An 11774-nucleotide genomic window follows, 5' to 3' on the forward strand; every position below is an offset into this window, starting at 1 on the left:
TTGACTTTCCATGAACACTATATATAAGAAACTTTCCACCCTTTTGAGAATCAATAATTGATTTTGCTAGAAGAAGTATATTGTCGATTCAATACAAACCACCACCAGCTGCCATGAGCTAGAATTTTCACCCCAATACATCATCCCTCCCTCATTCTCTCCAAGCTTCCACATGACCCCATGGTCTCCAAATATATTCACCTTAGTGTGGTCAAGCCTGAGAATGAGCTAGGCACGAGGATTTGAGCATCTTACATGATCAGAGCCAGGTGAAGGAACAAACGGTGTGAATGTAGATGTAGTTATATGAGAACTAAATGGATCGTGAATCATTACTATCCATCCTTTTCGTTCCCTCCTATCGCATTCTCAGTATTGAACCTTTTAGCATGGGAACAAGCAATGTTTCTTGTTGCTACTATCATGTTGTATTCATCTACAAAAAGGAATAATAAAACCTAATAAGACATTGCACTTCGATCATAATCAAACCATTTCATATCAAAACAGATTGATAATATTAACAAAAAATTTCACCCCATATCTCTTTTCTTGTAATGCCCTTCAAAAACACCCTATAAACCTTTTGAGAACTCACATACACAACTTAGCAAGGTAGACAATTACCAAAATTCTAAGAGAAGTGAACCTCTAAGAGAGGTAATAGTATCATCCTAGTAGATATAAACATAAACAAAAAGAATTTTTTCAACATCCAGTGGAATAGTCGACAAAGATGTGATTATCATTGCAACAATTACAACAAGAAATATATGTCTCATATCCAACATTATAATCCGTGAGGATGCAGCAACGATATTTAACATTACAACACATTCTCAATGTGGTAAGTACTAAAATAACCAAAATAGTTCAACTACTTTAGCATAGATGAAAGCAAACATGAATAAAAAACATTCACAGAATAGTCTTACAAATATTCATAATCCATGGATTGAGAAAGTTTTTGCCAGAAGGCTTTTTATATTAAGTGAAACTTCCATGACACATGTATACAATGAACACCACTAGCTCCAATAGTGGAGCATTAGACCCACTCCTTGCTCCCCCAAACTACTAGTTTGTCTCTCTAATGCCTTGCGAGAGGACCCAAGGTGAAAATTCATTTTCTCATACAAAAAGGGTGTATATATAACCCAGAGGTGATGTTTTACCTTCTCTGTCACTGTTTGAATACCCCCATGATTTTTCGGCTTCCTATGACTTATTGACTTTACATGACTATTCATATTCTAAATGTTTCAATCGGACTTCCACTTTACAATATATTTTGAATAGATAATTACATAATACACAATAATGATGTGGCATATGTTTACTCGTGATAGGACATGGCATGACACTGATGGCATGGACTGCATGATGATGTGGAAGTGTCTATCTGTCCTTCTTGATCCTTCTTTCTTTATGTCTTCAATACGAGATGCATCTAATGCATCATATTCCTGATAGATATGATTCGTTTTTCATATCTACCCTACATATGGTTTCCAATCATATGGACTCTTGATGCGGTCTTGATATTTTGTCTTTTGTTGTAATCCAATGTTCCTTCATCTTCTTGTTTGGTAATCATCTTATCTCCTTAGGTGTCTTATAGCATGTCCTCCTTCTCCATCTCCTTCTTCAGCATCTTCCCATAGCATGATAGAGTTCTTGCATATGAAATCCACTCACGACAAGATGACAACAGTCTGATAAACCCCTAGTCTAAGATGTTGTATGATGATCCACTAACTAAGCTAGAACTAGGTAGTAGGATGAGAGAGAGGCTCAGTGACTGCGCAGTTGCACACCTCATGTAATCAAGGGTCAGACATAATCCTTGATACTAAAAAATGAATGTATCAAGCTTGGAATAAGAAAAAATATTATGCAGCTGGGGAGATGAGCAAGCCAAGCTGAGGGATTAAACATGGATTTTTTGCATTATGCAATTATGGAAGAAAAGGGAGCCCAAGTGATTGTGCAATTGTCAATTTAAATATATCATAATTGAGGCTTGAGCCTTCAAACTATGCAATACATAGTATAAGCTGGATTATGCAAAAGTATTGTGATTTTGAGGCTCACTAAGTCAGGCTGCAGGGTTTTGAACTATTTTTGTCAACCCCACAATTATGGAGGTAGAGAAGACCTGGTGATTTAATAGTTGCGTAGTTCAAGCACTCAGGTTTTTGGATTGAGATCAAGGACTCTGCACAGTGTGTAGATGGGGTGAGACTGGAGGGATGACTTGTGCAATTTTGGAGCCCAAGGCTCGGGCTTGCGCATAGAAACTGCACAATGCACCATCTTGGAAGGAAGGAACTACAAATTGTGTAGTATCAAGAGGTAGGATTGTAGGTTGAGGGTTGGGATTAGACAATATGTAGGTGAAGAATGTTAGATGACGCTAAGTTGTTCAGAGTTTTTCAAAATTTGGCTAATTGTGGGATTAGTGAAACTAATGTGAAAAGTGATAGGACTTGACCGTGATCATAGAATTAGAGTGCTTGAAGACACAACATAGATCATATAGAGCACATTAACAACATACCTCCCTCAGTGTGACAACCTTTACGAGAAGTTAGGATAAGTGGGACACTAAAGATACACTCTGCGACGATCATGATGACACTTCTGTGACAATGGTTAAAACTTCGGAAATGAGTGCGATGGAGGTTTACATGGGAAGGTTGGCTCATTTACACAAGGATAACCTCTTGAAATCACCAAAAGAATGTTATAAGCATTGTGCAACATTCAACATGCCAGAAGATGACAACAGATAAAATGTGAACGAAACTTGTGCTATTCGAACGACATATAAATAAACACATGCCAGAGTGAAGATAACATGAAAGTGGCACTAATTAGAGTGAAAGAAAGCAAAAATGAGGACCAAAAACATGTAAAAGACACTCATGAAAATAAAGGTGTGCGAAAGTGACATTTTGCAATACTCATCGAAATAGAAGTAGAAGCACAACTAGAAGTGAGAAGTTGTCGATGTCAGTGCACATTGATTGTCGACATGGATTGGACATCGTATAGGCACAATATTGATGGATTGTGATATGCCTATTCAAGCTTTCATAAAATAATGCGCTCATGAACTTGCTATAAACTGAGCATTTGTGAGAAAGTACCCTTGACACTTCCAATCCAAGAAGGGAGATCGAAAGCATCAACTAAGCAATACGTGACTATAGAAATACCGATCCGAAGATCCACATTAGGCTCCAAAATTCTAGTGTAAGAAAATTTTTGGAGGGTATTTGTCACAACGACAATACCTGGCAACATAGTGGTAGAAATCCATATTCAATGCCTTGGTGAATTATTTCATGTAGGGTCTAGCTGTCTAGGAATTATTGATTCATTGTTGAGAGTACTATGGTTTATCCACTTACCCCATTCACAAACATATTCCCCTCCATTCCTTTACTCTTTTAAACACAAACATTATATCAACGATGACACAATGTTTCGAATCAAGACATGGTAATGAATTTTGTGAGTTTTAGATATTCATAGTATAGTTTTTAATGTATGATGTTGTTATACTACTGACAGGCTTGGACAATACCTCGATAGAGTCACTTCAGGAAAACAAACATTGCCTCAATGCCAACGAGCCTAGACAATACCCCAACGGATTTTCTTGCTTCACCTCTTTGCGTAGGAAGCTTTTCTCTTCTTTCACCTTTATTTATTTATTTAAGGAGGACTCCACATGGAACTTATTTATTGTGGCCAGAAGATGGATCCTGACTTATTTATAGTAGGAGAGTTTGTTCCTTCAAAGAAGCATATAGAGACATATGATTTAGGTTTCCTCATTTATATTTTTCCATTATCCTTCTCTGCTTGACTGGATCATCCTAAAAACACCAAAACATAAAAACCGAGTGAAGGGATGGAGTTTCTAGAATAGGCATGGAGAGCATGGTTAGACTTAAGGATTTATTAATGAAAGGATCATATTTTCCACTGGAACATCATTGACCAAAATTTTTAACCAAGGAAAGGAAGAAGGACATAGACTTAGCCAAATGTTATAGTGTCACAAAGTCCTTTTTTATTTTTCCACATTCCCTTTTCATCCAATAGGGCATCTTCTGATGTAGGAGCATCGGGACTTAGTCAGCAATGTGAAAACTTGTTCACATGTTGTGGCTAAAAGAGGTTGAAATCCATTGACCTGATTAGTAAGAAAGTAGTTTTACCGAGAGGGTTGGATCTCTCAAGAAATTTGTTATAATTCATTATTGTAATAAGTTAGAGACTATTTTATTTTAGATTCAGAGATAGGGATTGTTAGAATAGAGCTAGGAATTAGAAGATTGTTGTTAGATCTATTAAAAATAGAGATTAGTTGTTAGATATTGTTAGAGAGTTTATCGATTGATAAAAAGGAGGAAAATGTAATGAGCGGGGGAGGAGAGGAGCGAGAGCATAGAGAGAGTGAGTGGATTGCATTCTTTAGAGACATAGGTCTTTTTCTGTGTAATTTGGCATAAAGCCGAGACTCTGTTATTGTTTACTATGAATAAATCAGTTTTGTGTGCATAACGTGATAACAGCCCGTGGAGGCCTTTAAATGCTTGCCCTTTTTTTATTTGGATGAGATTGATGTTGTCCCTGTGTTTTCATGTTTTTTAATGGAGATGTTGTGTTAAAGGATCGTTGGATGAGTGCATTCCATTGTTCTGGTTTCGCAAGGCAGGAGACCCAAAATATACTAAGTATTGGGCATAAAATACATTCAGATTGGAAATCTAGATTTCAAATCCTTTAGATGGAGGTTCTGAATGCTTATCAGGTCCGTATAACCCCAAATCACATTGCCCCTGTGTATTTATTTGTCATATTTCCGAAAGCATTTTACAAAGAGAAATCATGCTAAACACTTAGCGGATTCGAAGACGTGAATTTGAAAATTTATGCACAGGAGTTTTAGGCCTTATCGGGTCCAACCAATATATCGCATCACACAGTTAGATCGGCGCATGACAAAGGCTTGTTCCCAAACCTTTACAATTGTGATTGTCGACATATATCACATCGGCACATCCGAGCGGCATTATATATTGTAAGCAGCCCATGGAAATCACAGATAGCTATTAGCGATCGCATCGGACCTCCGTCGGGGGATAGCTCCAATAGTGTGGACCATTGGAACTCGATCGTTGATATTGCGATTCAATCTGAGCCATTCAATCATCCATATCTAGATTTGTGGCAATAGCTCATATAACTGTGTAAAAGGCAGAAAATCTTGCTTTTAGCCTTTTTGAAGGTATTTTGGGTGTGTTAGGATATTCCGACACATACGAAATAGTTAAGTTCAACTTGGTCTAGTATAGAGTTAGGTATAGTGTGTTTCTTTACCGTTGTACATTTTGTAACTTACAATCCGACGGTCACGATATGTAGTGATCGACGGTTCATTCTCTCCTCGGTATTACCGACACTTGATCCGTGGCTTGACACCCGATTGGTCCATGAGTTCTATTTAAAGCGCATGGAGGGTTATTGTTCGGGTAATCCGTGCATGAGAGAAGCTTATGTAAATTTTCATTCTTTGATTAATAAATTGCCTGTAGTACCCACGTTGGGACAGGCCGTGGACTGTTTCCCTCTTTGAGGGTTTTAACCACGTCAAAAATACTGGTGTATTGATCTGTGATCTAGTTGTGAGCGGTGTCCTTTTGGTATTCTTTCTGAGGAACTTACCCTGTAAATTCCTACATGGTATCAGAGCTATTTGAGGGCCGCGTCCGTTGGTGATCCAAATCTAAAGCCGGTAGAACTGCATGCGGCTGTCGTTTCCTAGATCTGCTGTTTCTGACTGCTTTTGGGCCGAGAGGACTGATCTGTTCCGTTCGAAGCATCTGTTCCAGTGAGGAACCCCTTTCGTTTCACGCGAAAAGGTTTCTGGTAGCCCTAGCTGCGTCATTTTTCAGATCGGGAGGTATACAGTGTTTTTTGCAGTTTACTGTTATTTTCTCTCTGCTTATTTCGGTTTCGGTTTATTTAGCCCTTTTTTTTAACCGGATCTATACCTTTCATTTCTGCGTATGCTCTTTGCCCTGCGACTCTGTGCAATCTGGGTAAATCAGAAACAGAAAGGAAGGATTTTTCTCATGCGTATGCTCTTTTCCCTGCACCTTAGTGTGATCTCGGAAAATCAGAAACATTGAGAAAAATATTTAGTTTTTCGGCTAAAGCTAACTTTGAGATTTTTTTTAAAAAATTTCTAGTTTTTTGGCTAAAGCTAGCTTCGAGCCGCAAGGTTCGTTTTTCTTTGCATATTCGTGTTGGGTTTTTTGTTTTGTGTTTTGTAGGGAAAAAGAGCTTTCTCAAGGCAAGCACGCAAACCAAGGCCCCCCCCCCCCCCCCCTCTCTCTCTCTCTCTCTCTCTCTCTCTCTCAAATTTTCTGTATAGATCAATTGGTTCAAAGCTATTTTTAGAGAGTAGAGGTCTTGGGTTCAAGTCTCCATTTTGTGGGGGCGGATTTTTTCATTCCCGCACATTCGCGCACTTTGCCGGCAACGTCAACAATTTTTTTTCAAAAAGCCATAACTTCTTCATCCGGAAGCCTTTTTCAGAGCCGTTTTTTTAAAACCGCCTATTTTTTTGAGATCTATCCATTGGAACACTTACTTTCAGCATCTTCAGCTTCAGTTTTTTTAAAAAAATGGAAAGTCCATGCCAAGTCATTCTTGACAGCACTAACTACTTCCAATGGGTAGCCTACATGGAAGATTTACTTAGAAGTAAAGGTCTCTTCAGAATAGCCACAGACCAAGAGAAGAAACCAAAAGATGAAGACAAGGCTGCAAAATGGGAAAATAGACAAGATCAAGCACGTGGTTTGATAGGGATGTCTATTTCTCCTGATCTTAGATTCCACATTGCAGAACTTGAGACTCCTCATGAAGCATTAGAAAAACTCACTAAAATTTTTGGGATTAAAAATTAAATTAGAGCCAATCAACTTGAAAATGAGTTGCTTACTTTGGATCCTAATAATTTTTCTTGCATTGAAGATTTCTTGTCCAAATTCAAGACCCTTAGATATCTCTTGGAAGGTGTTAAAGTTAAGGAAGAAGATGGTAACCTTATTTATTCCATCCTTACTAAGTTGGGACCAGCCTACTCTGTATTTGTTTCCACTTTCCATTCTACAAGGGAAGCTTTCATTTGTCAAGGAAAAGACTACAAGGCCCCTTCCTTTGACTCCTTTTGTGATTCCTTAATAAGAGAACAAGAAAAACTCTTACACCTTGGTCTTCTTAATCTTGGAAACTCTTCCACGAAAGCGTTAGCCGCCCAGCAGCAACCAAATTCAAAGAATCCTAAGAAGTCATATCCTCAAAAGAATGGTCCTAAACCAACTCAGCCTCAAAATGAAAGATCATTTCAGCAAAATGATAAGACCAATAAAAACAAATGGAAGAAGACTGATAACATTGTAACTTTTGTAATCGAGATGGCCACTTAGAATCTAAATGCTTTAAGAAGATGGAAGCCTTGGAAGCCGCAATGAAGAAACATAACATCCATGTGGAGCCTACTTCAACTTCAACTTCCGGAATGGCACTTTCTGCATGTCGTTGTCAATCATCTCAGTCTGGTTATGCATTAAATGTATCTTCTTCTTCTTCTCATTCTCATGAGTGGCTCATTGATTCTGGAGCCTCTTATCACATGGCCAAAAACCAAGCCATGTTTTCTTCTTTAAATGATTGTAAAACCAAAAATATATATGTTGGTGATGATAGATCTCTTAATGTTGTAGGGACTGGAACTGTTCATCTAGACAATGGTCAGTTTAATGATGTATTATGTGTTCCAACCTTATCCTGCAACCTTCTATCTGTCTATCAGATAACTCATTCAGGTGAAGGTAAAATTGTTGAATTTTCACCTCATGATGTTGTAATCAAGGATCTAAAAGATCCTAAACAGATTCTAGCTACTGGTCTTGCTGATGATTCCATAAGGTTGTATAAGTTCACAACTTTGGGTCATCAAATCTTCCCTCAGTATTTGTTGCTCATAATGATGAAGTGAGCAAACTTTGGCATGAGCGATTTGGTCACTTAAACTATCGCTCCCTTCAGCATCTATGTAAAGAAAATATGGTGACAGGTCTTCCTATGGTATCTTGCAGAGATGGTGTTTGTTCCGGATGTGTACTCGGAAAACATCATCAGGACAGTTTTGACAAACGTGCCTCTTGGCATGCCTCAGCCCCTTTACAGCTTGTGCACAGTGATTTATGTGGTCCACTTCCTGTTGCTTCATTCTCTGGCTGCAAGTATTTCTTAACTTTCATTGATGATTTCTCCAGACGCACTTGGGTATACTTCTTAAAACTCAAGAGCGAAGTATTTAACACATTTTTGGCCTTCAAAGCCTTTGTTGAAAAACAATCTGGACATCAAATTCTTAAGCTAAGAACTGATAATGGTGGAGAATATGTTAAAAACACATTCATCAACTTTTGCACCGAAAATGGAATTCAAATGCAACATACTGTTCCATACACTCCACAACAAAATGGTGTAGCTGAAAGGAAAAATCGCACCTTAAAGGAAATGGCTAATTGTATGCTGCAATCTAAAGGACTCAGTCTTAGTTTTTGGGCCGAAGCAATTAATTGTGCAAATTATATAATCAGTCGCACTCCTACTAAGGTTCTAGAGAATATCACTCCAGAAGAAGCTTGGAGTTCCATTAAACCAAATGTAAGTCACTTTCGTGTGTTTGGAAGTGAAGCATGGGCCCATATTCCAGATGAAAAGCATAAAGCTTTAGAACCTAAGAGTGAGAAATGTACTTTTGTTGGATATTCTGAAGATGTAAAAGGTTATAGACTTATTCCATTTAAGTCCAAAAATGTTATCATTAGAAGAGATGTAAAATTTGATGAAAATAAATCGGCCTGCGAGCCTAGTCCGGCAGATGTGCCACCTCTTCCTATCTCTTCTACTTTTGAAAACATTTCTTCTTCAGATGATGAAAGCGAGGACGATAATCCTCCCCCACCTTCTCAGGATCCTCAAATTCTAAGATGGGTCCGTGCTACTCGGGATGCAGCAGGTGATCTTCCCGGTGATCCTACAGATCAGCGACGTACACGTTCTCAGTTTGAAAGAGCCTCTTCTTTACTAGCTCAAGCTCCAGTAAATCATGATCCTGACACTTTTGCAGAAGCTTCAGGCCATCCACATTGGGAAGAAGCTGTGAATGAAGAATATCATTCATTGATGACAAATGATACATGGGATCTTGTTCCTCTACCAAAAGGACGCAAACTTGTTAGATGTAAATGGGTTTACAAAGCAAGTATGGACCAGATGGGAAAGTTGATAAACATAAAGCTCGTCTCGTTGCTAAGGGCTTTTCACAGGTTGAAGGCATTGACTACACTAAAACCTTCTCCCCTATTGCCAAAATGAACTCTATCCGCCTTGTTCTTTCCCTTGCTGCCTCTTTAAAATGGGAAGTCCATCAGATGGATCTTAAATCTGCCTTCTTGCATGGGGACTTGCAGGAAGAAATCTATATGGAACAACCCATTGGCTTCATACAAACAGACTCCAGCCTTGTTTGTCGACTTAAGAAATCCCTTTATGGCCTCAAGCAAGCTCCTCGGGCTTGGTATGCCAAAATGGATAGCTTTCTTTTAGAATCTGGCTTTTCTAGGTGTCATTCTGACAATACTGTCTACACCAAGAAAGTGGGCAACTCTCTTATCATCCTTGTTCTTTATGTTGATGATCTTATTCTTACTGGTAGTGATCCCAACCTTATAAACCATGTGAAGTCCAACCTTAAAAAGAAATTTGAAATGACAGACTTAGGACACTTACACTATTTTCTCGGTCTTCAAGTCTTGCAATCCAAGGAGGGTATTTTCCTTTCCCAGTCCAAGTATGCTTGTGATATTCTTCGTCATTTTCACATGGAAGACTGTAAGCCAGCCCCTTCTCCCTTTCAGTCTGGAGTCAAACTTTCAGTCTCTTGTACTTCTCCTGAAGTTGATGCTACCTTATACCGTCAACTTGTAGGAAAACTCTTGTATTTAACCCATACTCGTCCTGATCTTTCCTTTGCTGTTGGCCTTGTTGCTTGTTTTATGCAAAACCCCCGTGAAAGTCATTGGAAAGCAGCTAAAAGAATACTTCGTTGTGTTTGAGGTACAGTACAGTTTGGGATTCATTACAGCGCCAAAGCAGCTCCTCTGTTAGTTGGTTTCACTGATTCTGATTGGGCTGGTGACCCTGATGATCGGAAGTCTACTGCCGGTTATGTCTTCACTCTTGGTTCAGGACCTATTACATGGGCTTGTAAGAAACAGGCTGCCATTTCTCTTTCGTCAGCGGAAATAGAGTATCATGGTGTCGTGGAAGCTAGTAAGGAAGCCTTGTGGCTTCGTCAGATCCTATCAGAGTTTGGCTTTGAGCAGCAACATCCAACCACACTTTGGTGTGATAATCAAAGTGCCATTCAGCTATGCAAAGATCCAGTCCAGCATCAGCGCAGCAAACACATTGAACTACACATGCACTTCATCAGAAAGCTCATTCATGACCATGTTCTTGAAGTGCAATATTGTTCAACAGATGATCAGGTTGCAGACATCTTCACAAAGGCTCTCACAGAGGCGAAGTTCACTAAACTTCGATATATGCTTGAAGTTCAGGAAGTTGTCACTAAGGGGGGATAGGCTCTAGTGCCTCCTTCCTTCTCCTATTGTGTCATATTTGTAAATCCTTCAATCCTATCCCAAGTTGTTCTTAAGGGGGGATGTTAGGATATTCCGACACATAGGAAATAGTTAAGTTCAACTTGGTCTAGTATAGAGTTAGGTATAGAGTTAGGTAAAGTGTGTTTCTTTACCATTGTACATTTTGTAACTTACAATCCGACGGTCACGATATGTAGTGATCCGACGGTTCATTCTCTCCTTGGTATTACCGACACTTGATCCGTGGCTTGACACCCGATTGGTCCATGAGTTCTATTTAAAGCGCATGGAGGGTCATTGTTCGGGTAATCTGTGCATGAGAGAAGATTATGTAAATTTTCATTCTTTGATTAATAAATTGCCTGTAGTACCCACGTTGGGACAGGCCGTGGACTGTTTCCCTCTTTGAGGGTTTTAACCACGTCAAAAATACGGGTGTATTGATCTATGATCTGGTTGTGAGCGGTGTCCTTTTGGTATTCTTTCTGAGGAACTTACCCTGTAAATTCCTACAGGGTCCCGAAAGGGAAAAAGCGTTCTTTTAAGCGTTTTCAAAGGATTTTGGATTCCGATAGGGAAAAGGGCTTATAGTTTGGAAAAAGGGGTCATTGTTGGGTTGTATAGATCCATTTTTGGGTTTATATAACACCATTGTTTCTGCTGCATCATTTTTGGTATTGTTTGCAGCAAAGATTCCACCAAGTAGAGGCATTGGTCGAGGAATAATTGAGGCAAATACAATTTTACTGGAAGAGGTACAAAGTCTGTTTACAAGAATGGAGTCAATTGAGACTGCCCAGAGAAGAGAACCTGATGAAGGAACTGAGAGTTATTGATAAGAATCTCCTGCAGAGGAGGTAGTAGACGAAGACAATGAAACTACCAAAATCATTAAGATGTTGGAGAAGGTAGGAGGAAAACCTAAGACGGAAATTCCTATGTATGATGGGAGTTTGAATGCAGAAGAGCTAATGGATTGGGTCAGACCCTTAGACTAGTACTTTG

This window comes from Pinus tabuliformis, chromosome 2_1, assembly GCF_031772625.1.
Source record: "Pinus tabuliformis cultivar Carrire ecotype Pingquan chromosome 2_1, CPIR1, whole genome shotgun sequence".
NCBI lineage: Eukaryota > Viridiplantae > Streptophyta > Pinopsida > Pinales > Pinaceae > Pinus > Pinus tabuliformis.